The following is a 17724-nucleotide window of genomic DNA, read 5'->3' as shown; positions in this document are numbered from 1 at the left end:
ATTGCCAAGTTGACTGTTGTACCCAAACTGCTTCGCTTACTAATGGTGGTCAAATGACGATAGTCCTATTGTGCAGACCAAGCCCCCCCTCTTTGGCCCCAACCTCGCTGATTCACGACAATGAAGCGACGCAGCAAAGATGACCGGATGACCTGATTTCCACCAACACAATGCCCAGGGCCCAGCTCGAAAGGAGCACAAAGATCGCCATAGTGGTAAACCAATGCCATGGCATGCTCAACCCACGCCACCATCCTTCGCTCAAGAAATTGGTGCGCTACATACAAGATACTATCCTCACCACCCAACGTCACTTCGATTGCAACCGATGCTTGGAGAATGGTAACATAGAAGCAGCAGCTCTAGCCTTCTCAAGATCGCTTCCCCCACGCACATGCACTACCCGGAGGAAGCCGCGTCCAATGCTCACGCCTCATCCACTGCCATGCATCACCAACAGCTAGGGTGGCCAAGGCAACAAGGTCACCTGGATCCAGAAGAAGGCATTGCAAACCCCGAAAGTGGCGAAGGAAGCATCACAAGAACCTGTGTCCTCATAGGATACAGCATCACAAGAACCTGTCAACGACCTGGACACAACAGGTGCCACGGGCGGTTCGACTCAACACAAGCATCACCACCACCAGTCGTCGAGAGATCCCACAAGAACCAAATTCTACCCCACAAGGAGTTACACAAGAACCTGTCCTTGGGGGGGTCACTATGTATAGACCCTCTATATCATGTGCGTTCAAGGCCTATTTCTAAAATCCCTTATCCGTAAATTTTTCATTAATAAAATGTACCCCTTTTCTATACAAATTTGTAAATTTTTTCTAAATCTATTTTAAATAGCCCCGTATGTATTTTTATTTCTGTAAATTTTAGAAACAAAAAATATCCTTCTGTGGAACTCACGTGATAGGGTTACATATGATGAGTAACCCCCTCGAGAACCATCGCAATCACAATCCTCGCCATCCAACACAACACGGCCCTATCGCCATTTGGATACTGGGTCAGCCTCGGCCTAACAGACTTCAGACCGTCCATTGCCGTCAAATTTAGCACCGACTGTTGCCATACCAATATCCCATCGGTTGGGGGGGATAGAAATCTATAAAAGCAGGCCGACCCCACCAGGTCATCGCCATAGTTGTTGCAGCCAAACTCTGTCAAAATTTATCCAAAAAATTTCCTGCCCACTTCTTCTCCACCCCCACCAACAAATTGATGTCCTCTTGTTCCTCCTCATCCACCGATTCCCTCGTCATGCAACTTGCACTTTCATTTGCCGTGGAGTCCAAACATGACTTTTTTGAATTCGAGGTGCAGCTGGATCTCCACCCTCACGCTATTCCAAAGGCCACGGGCCCCTCAGACTCCCAGAGCACTCCTTCGGCCACAATTTGAATGCCGAATGAAATACCCTTGGAGGACTTACAACACGAAGAAACCTCCACCAGACAGGCGACTTAGGAAGAGCCAGCCACAGCAGGCACAACCCCCATGAAAACATGAAAGCGCAACCCGATGCCCACTTTTGGTGAATACAAGATCATGCATTCAAAAGTGCACTCGCCATTGGGATAAGCATGGCTCCAAGAGCTAAATGCTTGCGTGATCCACTCGTGCTTCACCTTCGAGGGTCAAGACTACACCCTCCACTACCACATCGCAGCAGCATACGCCGCTCTCTAGGACCCGACAGTCGTGGAAGCCCTTACTTTTCAGGCTTGCAGAGTAGCAGCCTGCTTCCCATGCCACCTAGACATTAAGATGTTGATGGATTTCTTCAAGACATATGACAACAACACGAACATCAGTGTCTTGAGAGATGCAGCAGGCAATCTCCACCACTACCAGATCAATCACAACACAATACGGGCAGAATTCGTACCCCAATGTGTTGTATAATTTTGCTAAGTACAACTTCCTAAAAGTTTGTATTCCTAATGATATGTGTTGGATAAGTCTTATCTCTTGCAACGAATGATTAGTTGAAAGCATTATAAGGCACAACATCTCCAAGTATTTCCATATCTCCACACTTATGCTTTAGCTCAATATGTGCACTTAGAATCTTTGATACAATAACTGCCACCTTATCTTTGCCAAGTCTTTTAAAGTGACAAAGAGAATTTGGATCACTATAATGGATTGTAGCAAACGAGCAATTACCCATTGTGGAAGCAAAGAGAATGTAGTCAAAGATAATGCTTGAATACTTCCAAGGTGCCATCGTACAGGGACCTAAGGTAAAAGGATCTACACATGAGGTAGAAATTGCATGGGACAACGCACAACATACAACCTTGGTTTAGGGTCGTACAAATGAGAGAGGAAGTGGAGTGGCTGAGACACATGTGGTGGCCTTGGATGAGGGTGCCACACAAATGGATGCTCACTTGGATGATGTAATTGAAGAAGGTGATGGGATGCAAGAACAAGTACAACCCTTGGGTACACTTGACGTTACAGGCAATAGAGGAAGAAGTAGGGTGGTCTAAAGTAGTTTTCATAGAGCCTTTAAAAAGTAAACAATGATGCCAAATGTTGAAGGTGAGTACTTTGTGAGCTATGATACCAAGTTCTAGTATCGCTAGAAGTACTTCAAATTTAGAAGTGGTTCATCTATAAAGAATGGAAAAAAGGAAGAGCAAGAGCATGAAGAAGAGGAAGGTGATGAAATAGGTTCAGATTTAGAAGTTGAAATGATGTCAATGAAGAACCTAAATCTTCGTCTTAATGAGGGAGTGATAGATGATGACCCAAAATATCTTTGGGGCCAAAAGACATATGTTCTAAATGCATAGAGGGTGCTCAGAGTAGGCGTCTTCACAAATAGCAGGACATTAGACCTAGTCTATGTTGAATAGCTTTACAGGAGCTTTACAAGGCTTTGGTTGATGGAAAGAAGCCAGTAGTGTCAAATGTGGTCATCCATCCAATGGCATATTAGCTAGACAAAGATATAAGGAATATTATCAACTTTAATAAACTTGAAGATTTTTTGTTAGAATCCACCAACCTCATCGGACAACAGTTCCATCTTTGCACAAAGGAAAAAGTACAATGGTAAATCCAAATTGATGTATAAAGGATGCCAAGTTCCATTTCTTAACTCGTTGCACATTCGAGCTGATTGATGGGCAACTAGAAGACTTTCTTTGGAAGCCTTCCATCAAGTTCCTCAATTCCATTGGTACGCACCACACATATGTATTTTCAAGAAAAAAAAATATATCTGATTGAGTAAAAAAGACTTAAACATGATTCATGCATTGCGAAAGATCACATCTACTTCAAGATGCTGGAGAAAGCATGAAACATATGGGGTTCTTTCCATTCTCCTATAAGCACCTTAAAACAAATTGCTATTAAATCTGAAACAGTGGACCTTATTGATTTCTACACATGCTTGAGTGCAATTGTTCCAAGGGAAAATCAAGAAAGGACAGAGGCGCTGACAAGTTTTAAGACTATGAGGGACATGTTTCAGGACTACACAAGTATATTCTCCGTCCACATGAAGTGTTCCAATAGATAAAAGAAGTGTGTGCGTTGCATATGATAAGGGAGATATCACATATGACGCTCGCTCATTTATTACACAAAAGGCAAGGAAGGTCGACAAAAAGGAGATGACGGCTTAGATGCAGAGGCCTATGAGAAACTTGGCAGAGAAGTATGCAAGCATGGTTGCAGAGAAATTAATAAGTAAACAATGGTTTTTTGGTACAAAAGATAAAGACCATTGCATGGAATATCGTACCATCGAGCATGTGAAGTGTGACGTAGTGAGGAGCATAATCAAATATTTGCTAATAGAAAAATGCATTTCAATTAGTAATGTCACATTAACACTAATATTCTGAAGCAAATTGCAACAACTTTATCATCACCTAAAGAGAAGGCATGGGCAAACAAGTGGGTAAGGGTATATGAGGATGGATCACAAGTCACTTCTTATATGACCAATGAAATCCCAAAAATGTGCATTCATACGTACAGAGACTCATCAGTAAGCACTCTCAAAAAAATAAATTCTTTGCACAACGGCTTTCAATTCAAAGTGGAGATAATTTCAGAGTTGAAAAGCTTGTTGAATTCAAGGGAGTTTCATATGCGAAGACTTCTTAGCCGATGACAGAATGTGGGATAAGCCACAACTTTTGTTTATCAATGAAATATCAAGTGCTAATGTTCGTCACCTCATTGACAGAATATTATGTACCACCATTGGTAGAATGGGATTATGTAATATTGTCATATATGTGGATAAAGAAGAGAAGGAAGATATGTTTCTCACCTTACAAAAACAATATGAAAGAGACCCAAAGATGTACAATGGTGTGTACTCAACAAAGAGGGACAAGAGAGAATGCAGCCTAAAACTATACTTTCTCTTATGCATGATGAGTCCATACCTTGATTTACAGATGAACATAAGAGGAAGTGCAAAGAGATTGCTACTAATGCTGGAAGAGCATGAAGCTCCAAGTCCCCTTGATCCTCAACATAATCACTATGAAAGACCAGCAAAAAGTGGTGATCTCTTACTTAGTATGACTGAATTTTTGTAGCCATCAGGATGGGAAGTCACCCTATGTTGAATGGGCTATTTGTTCAAAGCTCTTATTAGGAAAGGCTGTCCTGGAAATATTATTGAAAGCATTGCATGCATGGGGTACTTGGAAACCCTAGCTTATCTCACAATTAAGTATGATAAAAAGAATGTCGCCATAGACATGGATGGGGAAGGTGAGAATGAAGAAATTGGTGAATATAGTAATGATGATTCGATGACGGTGAGGAATTCGACAAGAAAGATGATGAATATGATAACAGTGACGTTGCCTCATAAGATCTTGTAAAGAGATGATGAACATATCTTCTAGTATGAAACTTTATCTTTATATTTCTATGCTTATTTAAGAAAGCCTTTTTTGAAAATTGACTTAATAAATTTTTTACCTATTTATAGAAGAAGGAGAATGAGGAGGACTCATGAAGCTCTTTTGAAGAAGAATGCAGTGTAGCTAACTCTCCTACTAAGATGAGTCATGAAAATATGACTATGTTGCAGCAAGTATGAAACCTTATCTTTATAATTCTATGTTTGTTTAACAAAGCATTTAATTGAAATTTGTAAACCTCATAAGTTTTTAATCCTTTTTAAGTAGAAGGGGGATGTGGAGGACATAGCAAGTGAAGAAGAATACGATGTAGCTTACTCTCTCACTAAGATGAGTCATGAAAATATGACTATATTGCAGGAGTTTGGAAGTTCATTTAATGCTAAGTTGTTAATTCGATAACAATCTCATATTTTTGCATTTGGTAGAGAGGAGATTTTAATCCTCTTGAATCCTAAGAAAGAGGTTAATGACAAACTCATTACAACCATCTTCATGTTTGATGCAAACCTTTCCTTTGCTTTAAACTTTCTTATTTTGATTATCTCTAACAAGCCTAATACTCAGGTTTTTTTTGGTAGGAATGTTATAGTGCAATTCCTAAATTTATACAAAGAGTTTCATATATTCTCAATCCTCTTCTTTTTGAAGTGCTTAGTAACATACAAAATACCATAGAGGATGTTTGCAAGGTTAGCTCAAAAGCTGGTAGGTGCCATCGACACATTAATTCGACAAGTGACTTGACACAATAAATAGAGTATAGTGACTTGACACATCAATTAGAGTATATAACATGTCAGGTACCACATAAAAAAGATAGCCACAATTATGGGTGGAGGGTTGGTTACGATTGCTTGTTGGGATTTGATCAAAATTTTAATGCAGGGTGAGACCACACTATCAACATATACAGACTTGCATCTTATACATGCATTTATAATATGTACCATTCAAGCATTTATTATGTGCATTGTTGTGGACCATCCCCCAAGTCAAATAGATAATGGCTCAAAGGAGTGTGAAATAAATGTTGTCAAAAAGACAAAGAGGATAGAAGAGCTTAATTCTACAAATGAGGCTGCATTGAAAGAAATGGAAAGCTCTTTTAATGTTGGGGTTATGATTCAACATCGACCTTAGTATCTCGAATTCAGTGGAGAGGAGGTTTCAATTCTCTTTGTTCCTTCAAAAGAGGTAAATGGAAACGTTATGATGGTTATTCTCAAGTTTGATACTAACTTGCTCTTGGCTTGATAAATCAATATTTTGACTAAATCTAATAAGCTAATGTTCATTTATTTGTTGATGCAGTATAGTTATCTCATAGTCAATGACAATGTTATGATGGCCATTGAGTCACATCTGATACTAACTTGTTCTCGGCTTGATAATTCAATATTTTGATTAAATCTAATAAGCTAATATTCATTTATTTATTGATGCACTATAGTTATCTCACAATTTCCTAGATCATTACAGAACTGTGTGTATATGCTGTTTATGATGGCCTTTCTCAGGTTTGATACTAAGTTGTTCTCGGCTTGATTATTCAATATTTTGATTAAATTTAATAAGCTAATATTCATTTATTTGTTGATGCAGTATAGTTATCTCATGGTTTCCTAGATTAGTAGTACAGAATTGTGTGTATATGTTGGATTCTCTCTTTTCTTTTATACTTAGTGATAGCAGATAGACAACAACTGCTATTTTGGTTGCAACCTCTACATTTAGAGGACGTGTGAGTCTTGTTTATGGCATATCATGAGACATAAGCATCATGTGAATCTTATACTTTATCTTGTATTGGGGAAAAATTGTGTTAAATCATAGTGGTTCTTAATGGTTTGTGTAGTGTACATTGGAGTCTGGTGGATTGGGACCTTCAAGAGAACAATTGTTGGTTTGTCAACTCGATTGAAGTCTTTCATGGCTCAGTGCAAATGTAAGTGTTCTATTAATATGTTCGTACTTTCATGTTACGTATCTTATGCAACAAACACACTATGTTTTTTTAATATGTCATGATGTGCAGGTTGGTCAAAAAGTTGGTATCTGCTATTAGAGAAATGGGAATATACAAAGACTCACAAGATTTCCAAAGGCATTTAGTAGTGCAGCAGGATGACGGGCATAACTATGGATCGAGAGTTGGCTATAACTGCATGTTGAATTTCAATAAAGATTTCTCATGAAGCCACAGGTCTCATCAAAAGAACCTTCAGAGCTCAAATATTTAGAGGAGAATCTACAATTGTTTAGGGCTGAAATTATTCGAGACTTAATTGCTATTATCGAAAACCAACATGCAACTAAAGTAGCATGAGAGCTTGCAAAGGAAGAGTTTGAGTCTACTCCAAAAGCACTACATCTTGCACAAGAAGTAGAGACTCAGTGTACACGTAGAGCATCACGGCCTCCACTCGAAGCATCATAAGAGTTGTGATGCATGTATGATGTTATTTTTGTATATCTAAATTTGCTTGTAAATTTTATGAAATATAAATTTTCATGTCATGTTATCTAATTTTTAAATGTACTTAAAGAAATTAATGAAAGATTTGTTCATATTAAATGAAAATTTGCATGTCATCTTATCCTCATGATGTTCATGTGTTGTTCAATGCCATTAATGTCTTATCTCATCTCATATTATTTTAAATGTAAGTTAAAATATCATCTCATATAATTATTGAATGTAAGTTTAAGTGTAATGTTGTGCTACTTTTTTAATTGTGAATATCCTATGTCAAGCACTTTATAGCAAATCTTTCACTTCACTTTAATAATTATATATAAAATGTCTCATATCCTGAAGCACAATAATTATACAAGTCAAATACCAAACCACTGTCATGCATATTGTCTCTCTCTTAAGCACTTTATAGCAAATCTTTCACTTCACTTTAATAGTTATATATAAAATGTCTCATATCCTAAAGCACAATAATTATACAAGTCAAATTCCAAACCACTATCATCCATATTGTCTCTCTCTTTACTGTTATCTTCATCTTCTTTTTGATGTCCTTTCCTATTTCTCTCATGAGATAGAGATGGCAGGATTCCAATTACTACGATAGAGATAGGTATAACCTATGAGATAGAGATGGCAGCATTGTAGCTTATGTCTACTACTGAAAGGTGTTTTTTGACACCATAGGGCTCTAAGATTTACTTATACTTGGATCCCTAAGTTATATCATAAACTACTTTCACAAATGTGGTGAACTCTATTTTTAATGTACTCTAGATTTGATAACATGTCATGCCCACTTTCTTAATTTGAATTTTCTTAGCTTAATTTTTTTTTCAATATTTTGTTTCAAGAGCCACCTTTTTTTTCCATTTTTTATCCAAAACTACCTCAAAAAATGAATTTGGACCCCAAAATTAATGAAATAGGTGTTTAATAAGGAGTTTTCAAAAATGCAAAGACACTAATGCTATAGAGGATGTTCTCGTATAGGGGATTTGGGTATTTCAAAGCCAGTTGATTACGATCCATCTGAGAAAACTTTATTATGCAGGACAATTGAAGTCACTACTGTTTTTGCAATTGAAGCCATAATACTTTGCCAATAGAGTGACCAATTTAAACCATTATTCCCCTAGCAGATCCTTTGCTTACAGCCCTTACTTATGGATCAATGCTTGAAACGTGGGGTATTGATTTCATTAGACCTATAAGCTCAACAGCTAAAGGAATGAAAGCACGATATATTATTGTTGTAAAATTGATTATTTTACCAAATGAGTAGAAGTCAAGGCAACCAGAAAAGTTGACGCTAGGGCAATAATTAAAATTTTGTATAAAAATGTTATATCACACTTTGGTTTACCCTTGGAAACAGTTATTGATCGAGGAACTCAATTTGTCAACAAGACCACACAAATTCTTATGAGTGAATTCTTAATCGTTCATTGAAAATCCGATCCTTACTACCCAACACAAATCGTTCATTGAAAATCCACTCGGTACTGCCCAGCACAAATGGCTAATCTGAAAGCTCGAATAAGACTTTATGTAGCACAATGACATGTACAGTGGAGGCGAGATGAAATGATTGAGAGCACAAGCTCATTGTCGCCTTGTGGGCCTACCGTACTACACATAAGCTTGTGACCAATTGCACCCTGTTTGTCTTGCCTTTAGGTAGAGACAGTGATGCCTATTGAATTTGTCATTTATTGCCTATGGGTGGTAGTTGAGGAGAGATTATTCAAGGAAGCCATACCCGAAAGACTTATGGAGCTTGAAAAGCTCCACGAGGCCAGGTTAAGGGCCACGTATGCAAAATGTTGGTTTGACTACAACCTAAAGAATAAGGATCTCAGGGAAGGCGACCTTGCATTCTCATAAGGTTGTCCTTGTAAGTGGTCCATAACTAAAGATGTAGAAAATGAGAAAGTGGCTGATTTGGTAAAAAATGTTGGAAAAACTAACATTAATAACCATCTTTGTCTCTTTTTCCTTGTTTTTAGCCATGGGCCTCTTTATTGACACCTAGAATTGAAGGGTAGCCTAGAATTTCATTTTGAAGGGCAATTTAAACCGCTCATTAGAATGATAGGTGAGTAAACTATAAATAGACTAATAATTTAAAACATCTAAACTCACCTCAGAAGTGGAAAGCATCTTGGAGTGGTGTGGACACGACGTCTTGATGTCTTTTCCTATCTGCATGGTCACTTAAAAAGTGAGCCAAGGTAGGCAGCCATGCCCCTTGGTTGCACGTGGATGATATATGCAAGATATGTATATCCTCTATAGAGACTCTTACCCATGTTTTTTGGGGATGTTTGTGGGTTCTAAATGTGTAGAGCCTTGGTTGCTTGCATTGTGCTAAGGGCCTGGGAATCGATTTCATCTCCAAGGGTGTTGCTATGATCTTTGGAGCCAACCTTGGGTGAGACAAATCTCTTCTGAGACTCATAATACACAACTTTACATAGAATTTGGGTTGCTCGGAATGAGGCCTTGGTCATGGAGATAGCTATTGATAGCTATTAAGCTTATATGAGCTAGCTTGATGAGGCTATTTGACTTGGCCTGATGAGGCTATCGAAGATTGGATTTCATCTCCAAGGGTGTTGCTATGATCTTTGGAGCCAACCTTGGGTGAGAGAAATCTCTTCTTTGGGATGTTATTAGATACATAACTTTACATAGAGTCTGGGTTGTCCGGTATGAGGCCTCGGTCATGGAGATACCTATTAAGCTTAGGTGGTTAATGACGAGGTGGAAGGATGAGGCTGTTTGAGCTGTCTTTGGAGCTCTTTGTATGAAGTGTCTGTTGTTATGTAATGTACTAAGTAGTATATGAGAAGACCACTTTCAAATCTTAAACAAGGTGTCAAACCACTAAGGCCCTGGTTGGAGATAGTTATGTGTATTTGTAGGTGATTGAGTGGTTACTCCATTATGCGAATGATGTTCCTACTTTTATGTTTGGATTGCTATTGTTTGTCCATATATGATCTAGTTGAGATCCAGAAGTAGTTGTTGGTTCTTGAAATTGTAATTTGAGTTCAAGTTGTTCATCATCTTTTGAAGGTTTGTTGCTTCGAGAGTTTGTTTCAACATGTCAATGTTGAAATCTCCTAGCAAAATTGTATTACACTGTGTATTGGTTGTGGTAGCAAGTAATTGTTGAAGGTATTGTATGAAGAAGTTGTATTTAGTGGATGGGGGTCGGTTGCCATTTCCAAAAAATGATACATGTGGAAATGGTGGTAAGAAAGTGCCATTTAATAATGTAGAAATGTCACTACTCCTAATTAAACCAAAGAAAATGTGTAACTTAAATGGATGGGTCTTGTGAGGTGCGAGTTAAAGTCCCACAATTGTTCATATATTTTGGATCGAGGAGTCCCCTTTGTTAACTTATTTCTTAGTGTGCCATCGAGCAAGTTTAAAACCACTCCGGTGGTGGTTGGAACAATATGTTATTATAGTGGAATGAGAGTGCAAGTAACAGTTTAAAACAAGTGGTTAAAAGTGAATCCTAAATGAAGGAGAATGTATTTCCTTGTGCAACCACCACGTTGGTTCTATTTTAGTGCGGGTTGCAGTTAATGCCAAACCAAGAAAAATGTATTTCCTTGCAACCACTTGCTGGTTCTTGGAAGTATTTTATTGCTGCTTGGCAGTTAATCCTAAGACCAAGGAAAATATATTTTCTCATGCAACTACGTTAGGGTTCTATTTTAGTACAGATGGGAGTTAATCCTAAATCAAGGAAAATGTATTTCATTGTGTACCAATTGCTTATGCAATGTCTGAAACCAGCAACAACTATTATAAGAGTATTGTTTTATATATTAAAGTTGAAACTTAAAAGTGATTACACTCAGTAAGTATAACAACTCAGACGTTGCCGAGAGCAAAAGTTAAACAAAGAGAGAAAAAAAATATTACATCCAAAGACAATTTATAACAACTGAGCAATTGTTGAGAGACTCACCAAGCAAAAATTGAACAAAAGAGATTCTACATCCAAAGTCAGTTTGTAAAAACTAACAAGTTGGTAATTGCTGAGAGCCTCATGGAGCAAAAATTGAACAAAATAGATAAAATATATAACAACTCAGCAATTTTGGAGAGCCTTCATTAAGTAAGAATGGAACAAAATATATTACATCTACATCCAAAGACAACTAATAACAACTCAACAATTGTTGAGAGCCTCATCAAGTAAAAATTGAATAAAATATATTATATCCAAAGATAGATTTACCATAATAGTGTTATATTATAGTTAATAATAACTCAGCAACAAGTGCTGAGAGCCTCATCTAGCAAAACTTAAATAAAAGAGATTATATCCAAAGACAGCTTTTGCCATAATATTCTCTTCTTCTTGCAAGAAGAAGAAACTCTTACTTTCCTTGCCTAACTACATCATGTAGCTTGGCCACCTGTCATTAAGTAGCTTTGCCACCTATCGAAGTCTTTTGCCATGCTGACCATTGTGATGGTTTGAGTGATGACGTTGGCTTTGAGCAAGCACCGTGCTAGTTTTTGTAGTTATGGAATTATTTTAGTAGGATAAGTGTTTCCTTGTGCAACCACATAGGCCACTGCACTGATAAGGTGGTGACATTGATTTGGAGAGACCACCGTGCTGGCTCTTGGAGTTGTTTTAGTACTAGTTGTGGTTAATACTTGACCAAGGAAAATGTACTTCCTTTCCTTGAGGGGTCCTTTTTCAAGTTGATATGAACCTTGAGGGGTCTCCTTTAAGGGCAAGGGAGATATTGATATACCATATTTGTCTAGTGGTATGCCATATTGTCCAGTGGTATGTCAGTATGGGCCTTGTCCCTAAAGGGGACCCCTCAAGGGCCATATCAACAATTACATTTTTTGATACTTAATTGTATTTTCTAGATGTATTTCCTTGCAACCGCTGCGCTAGTTCTTGGAGCTGTTTTAGTTTTAAACCAAGGAAAATATAGTCATATTTTGGAGCTACTTTAGTCCTTCTGCAACGATCGCATTGGTTGTAAAAAACCCTAAATGAGGGAAACGATATGCCATGTGTTCTTATTTAGAACCATTTGCACTACTGAGTAACAATAACAACTATTTTACAATCACTTGTGTAATGATCTTCCAGGTTGCAATTTAATTGTATTTTTCCAAATGTATTTCCTTGCAACCAACATGCTAGTTCTTGGAGCTACTTAGTGCTGCTTGCAGTTAATCTTAAACCAAGGAAAATGTATTTCCTTGTGCAATGATCGTACTTGTTGCAGTAAATCCCAAACAAGGGTTGTGTTTCTTAATTGGAAACATTTTTAGTACCAAAGTCAAGTTTTGCAACAATTGCTTGTTCAATTTGACTGCTCTAGTTGTAGTACACTCTAAACAAGGGCAATTTGTGCTTGGTTTGCTACCAAAGTAACATCAACAATGTGATAATAGTATTATATTAAAGTTGAAATAAAAGAGATTACATCTCGATTATATTTGAAGCAAAAGCTAAACAAAAGAGATTACATCTAAAGAGAAACCTATTAGCACTTATTACATCTTTGTGGCACTTCTTTTATCACTTTAGCACTTGTTAACTTAACACTACCATGGTAGCGAGATCTGGTGTCACTTTTTGTACTTGTTATCACTTTCTTACATTTCTTAGCATTTTCTCAAACAACTGATAAAGAATTGTAAGTGTCCCAGTTTCCTTACCTTCTGGGATGCTTTGTCCAAAGTTATTTGGCCTAAGTGTCCAAGAAATATACGCTAGATGATGACGTATATGATCGGCTATGCTAGGCTAAGCTACTAGCAAGATGGGTGCTGGTTGGAATATTTAATTGGTACCTTGCATGTGCCACCTCTCCTCCACCTTGTCCCAACAAGGTGTCATTTAAGGAGGTTCCAATCTCATGATTGTCTGATCAGCAAAATCCAGTAGTGGATTGTGTGATCATAGCAGCGATAAGCACTTAGAGCCACATGATTTGACGTAATAGATGAAGTGGAAAAGACTGGGAGGGTGGCAAGTCCTTTAACTTAACTATATAAAGGACTAAGGGGAGAGAAAAAAGCTATGGTAGTATACTTGGAGGAGCTATACAATCAATATTACGATATAAAGGATGGGGAGGTAGATGTACCATCGCTCCTTGGTGCGCATCTGTGTCCAAATGCACATGCCGAGGGCAAGGATCATTCCAACAAGAAAAGACCTATTAGAAGATCTTGGAGGATTCTATTGAGGAGATGCAGAGCTTGATCCAGAAGGAAGGCCACACATCCAAGGAAGCTCCTTGGGCTAAGGAGCAAAATAAAAAAGAGATGAAGGATAAGAAGAAGAAGAGAGATGACAAAGGAGAGGGTAGCACTTCATTGAAGAGACGATGAAGAATGTCTTATCAGTTTATAAAGTACTTCGATTTGGAGAATGTTAGCTACAGTTTCTAGTATATGAGAGGGAGCCCCCTCTTGGATATTTGTTGTAACCCCTCTTGGATATTTGTTATGATCTATGATGAGATTATGTTGTATCCCTCTCTTTGTTATTTGTTAATGTGTTTTATGTTTTGAAAAGTGAGAAAATATAGGGGAAAAAGTTTGAAAATATAGAGAAAAAGATAGGCTCCTCACACTTGTGCAGCTCGGGATCATTCTTTAAATTCTTGGGTTTCGAATTCTAGCCTCCAGTTGCCATTAAACAAAAAATATTTGAGATAGCCACAATGTCATCTTAAGTTCTACGATGCAAGAATTTAGTTTGGTGCTCACCCAATTCATCCATTTCAATTGGAGGTGATTCATTGGCGTGTGGATCTAGATCATCTTGATACTAGCTCAAAATGTAATTTGTCAATTATTAGTTACAATAGTTACACACACGGACTCGATTTTTGTGGCTTGTTGGTATGTTTTATCTAGTGAGATATTTTTCTTAAGCTAGGTAATTCTTGTGAGGCCACAACTCCCTTGAAGAGATAGAAAATAAGTTGATATTCCCTACAGTAGCACCTGATGCACTCTTTAATGATGCATTATTTAGCCACAAATTCCTATGCACCCCCTTCCTCCTCACCTTGAGGCTCATCCACTTGCAATGGGGAGAATAACTCAATGAGAAGAATGGAACTTATTTCATTTCCATTTTGCAATGGGGAGAATGACACAATACCATTCTGACCATTTCAATGGGGAGAATGACACTAATGCCATTTTGGCCATTATAGTGAGGGGAATGGCTCTAGTGCCATTCTCCATGATCTCATAAAATGGGTAGAATAGCACTAATATCGTTCCCTAAAACTCATAGAAGGTTTTGAGGAATGGCGCTAGTGCCATTCTATCCTTGCAAAGGGGGAGAATGACACTAATGTCATTCTCCACTAGTGCAATTCCCCACTAGTGCCATTCTCCAGTTGTGGCATTCCCCACTAATGCAATAGGAATTGGCACTAGTTCCATTCTCCCCTTGCAATGGCACTACTTAGTACTACCATTCTCCACTAGTTCCATTCTCCCTTTCCCCACTAGTGCAATAGGAAGGTGCCATTATCCACAACCTCCTATTAGGTTATGGGCAATGGCACTAGTGCCATTCTCCAAAATGACACTAGTGACATTCCCCTAATGCAAGGCCAAAATATTGGCATTGCAAGTGAGAATGGAACTAGTTCCATTACTCCATTGCAACTCCAAAATTATGGCTTTGCAAGGGAAGAATGGCATTAGTGCCATTCTCCCCCCCTTGCAGCTATAGAATGGTACTAGTTCCATTCTTACCAGTATAGTGGAGAATGGCACTAGCTCCATTCTCCTCATAAGTGAAAAATGGCACTAGTGCCATTCTCCTTTGCAAAGGAGAGAATGGCACTAGTGTCATTCTCTCCATTGCAAGGGAAGAATGGCACCAATGCCATTTATAGGAGGTTGTAGAGACTAGCACTAGTACCATACCTCCATTGCAAGTGGAGAATGGCACTAATGCCATTCTCCATAACCTCATAGAGCTTTGTGGGGAATGGACTAGCTTCATTGTTCGTTTGCAAATCCAAAAGTTATGTGGCATTCTTCAACCTTATATGGAGAATGTCACTGGTGCCATTCTCCATAACCTTGTAGAGAGAATAACATTACTTCCATTCTCCCTAATTTATGGAGAATGCCAATGGTGCCTTTCTCCCTAGAAGGCATCATTGGCATTTTCCATGATCTTATAGAGAGAATTACATAAGTGTCATTCTCTCCATAAACCTTATAGTGAGAATGACACTAGTACCATTCCTCAAGAGGAGAATGACACTAGTGCAATTATCCCCTCCCAATGAGGATATGGAGAAAGGCACTATCTACATTCTCTAACCACATAGGGAGAATGGTACTAGTGCTACTCTCCATAAGGTTGTAGGGAGAATTGCACCAATGATATTCTCCCTAAGTTATGGAGAATAATGATAGTGACTTTCTCCCTATAAGGAACTATTGGCATTCTCCATGATCTTATTAAGAGAATGGCAATAGTGCCATTTTCTCCATAACCTTATGGGTAGAATGGATCTACTGCCATTCTCTCTACAAGGTGATAGAGAATGGTAGCACTACTAGCATTCTCCATAACCTTATAGGGAGAATAGTAGAAATACAATTTTCCAAGAGAAAAATTGTAGCATTATTGGTATTCTCCATAACCTTATATGGAGAATGGTAGAAGTGTGGTTTTCCAAGAGGAGAATGACTGTACTTTATGGTCCTTTCTTGAGTTTCTTTGCTTTCATAGTTGGACTAAGCTGAAGGGAATCCAAAAAATGGCACTATTTCCATTACCCTCATATTCATAGGAATCAACGATGTATAGAAGGAGATGGAGACACCAAGTGCAAAGGAAAACATAGCATTAAAAGTAGGGACAATCAATGATGAGATGGAGACAACAAGGATAAAGAAAATCATACCTCCAGAATTAGGGACAACTGAAAGCAACCTCATTAATCCTACATGTTTAAAATATTCGTGTAAGGAAATGACATGGAAAACAAGAATAAATTGATGTTGCAAACATGTATGAAAACATAGCAATTGGCAACTTGGAGTCAAGGGCTAGCAACCATGAGAAAAGTTTGCATCTACATCCACATCAAACATCTTTGGATAGGCCAAGTATGATTGTGATATTAGACTTGAATGGCTTGCTATTGAGTCATTACTTATTCAAGTCACCAAACAATAAACTATCTCTTATGCATGGTCATAATAATTATATGGCTATTTAGCTTGGGTACATTGAGTATCTTAAAATTTTGCTTGAAAGGTTTAATGTAGGTGTTTGGTCAATTGTAATGAAGCATAATGTGATTGAGATGGTAGGAAAGCTACGGGAACATGCAGAGCATAGTCTCAATTTCTTTATGATATGGTCTCAGCAGGGATACTATAGTTATAGCAAGAGGAGGATAAATATACTCGACAAGGTTGGTGTTGAGACAATGCTCAAACCATAAGATGGTGTTTGATTGAATAATATGTGAACATGGTCAAGGCAATGTTCCAATTACGTTCTTGCCAATTGTGTAGTTTTAAGCCTAATTGTTGTATATGAGGTTGGATCAAAAAATATGTGAACATGGTCAAGGCAATGTAAAAAATTTCATTACCGCTTGTATTATGGAGGAATGGCACTGGCGCCATTTTCCCAAGGGTGCATATACAATGGGAAGGTCTCCAAAATCACAAACGTTGTTGGAGATTCCTTCACAAGGGATCTAAATGTTAGGGGTTCGCTTTTGCTCTTCAGGTGGTCAGCTGGATGGTCATGTATTTCATTCACGTGCTCATGAGGTGGTTGCTAGAAGACGATTGGACCATGCAAGCTCTAGTCTTTGGTTCATAGCAATTGTTTGTTGAAGGTTCACGTGTGTTTGAGGGCGGAGGCCGGAGGGCGGAGGCCGATGTCTCTCTCACCTGATCAGTATATGAATGTTGGAGGCAAACAGATCTGCCTTTTTGTCAAGGCTCTCAAGCTTGTGGGAGTCATAGCTAGCTCTTAGGCTTAGGCATAGAAGTTGTTTAGAGGACTTGTAATAGCCAACAAACCCTGTACGGTTGAGGCTCGTTTTAGTCAAGGATTTATAGGAGGTTTTGAATCAGATTTCATTTCAAAATAACTGTGTGAATAACAAAACTTATTGCGTAGAGAGAGGAATGAGAGTTAGTCGTCATTTTATGTGTGTATCTTATATTTTATGTGAGAGGTTCTTTGGATGAATTAAGTTTGTATTGCTTCAAAAGCTATCAGATGTATACTTTACTTGATTTACCAACTTC

At 38.1% G+C, this 17724-nt stretch overlaps 1 protein-coding gene across 1 annotated transcript in view; it reads left to right on the top strand.

The window, feature by feature from the left end:
- The window catches only part of LOC147892630 (peptide transporter family protein), a 56480-nt gene extending 49684 nt beyond the window's left edge, over window positions 1–6796 (top strand). Inside the window, exon 6 of the mRNA XM_087387249.1 lies at window positions 6778–6796. The gene's annotated coding sequence lies outside the window, so the exon portion shown is untranslated. The remainder of the gene's footprint in view (window positions 1–6777) is intronic.
- Window positions 6797–17724: the final 10928 nt, after the last annotated feature.

Source organism: Dipteris shenzhenensis, chromosome 16, assembly GCF_047967505.1.
Source record: "Dipteris shenzhenensis isolate YYH24624 ecotype China chromosome 16, Dip_SZ_1.0, whole genome shotgun sequence".
In the NCBI taxonomy this organism is placed as follows: domain Eukaryota; kingdom Viridiplantae; phylum Streptophyta; class Polypodiopsida; order Gleicheniales; family Dipteridaceae; genus Dipteris; species Dipteris shenzhenensis.
The sequence above is the reverse complement of the archived record's forward strand: the minus strand, read 5'-3'. Positions and strand labels throughout refer to the sequence as shown.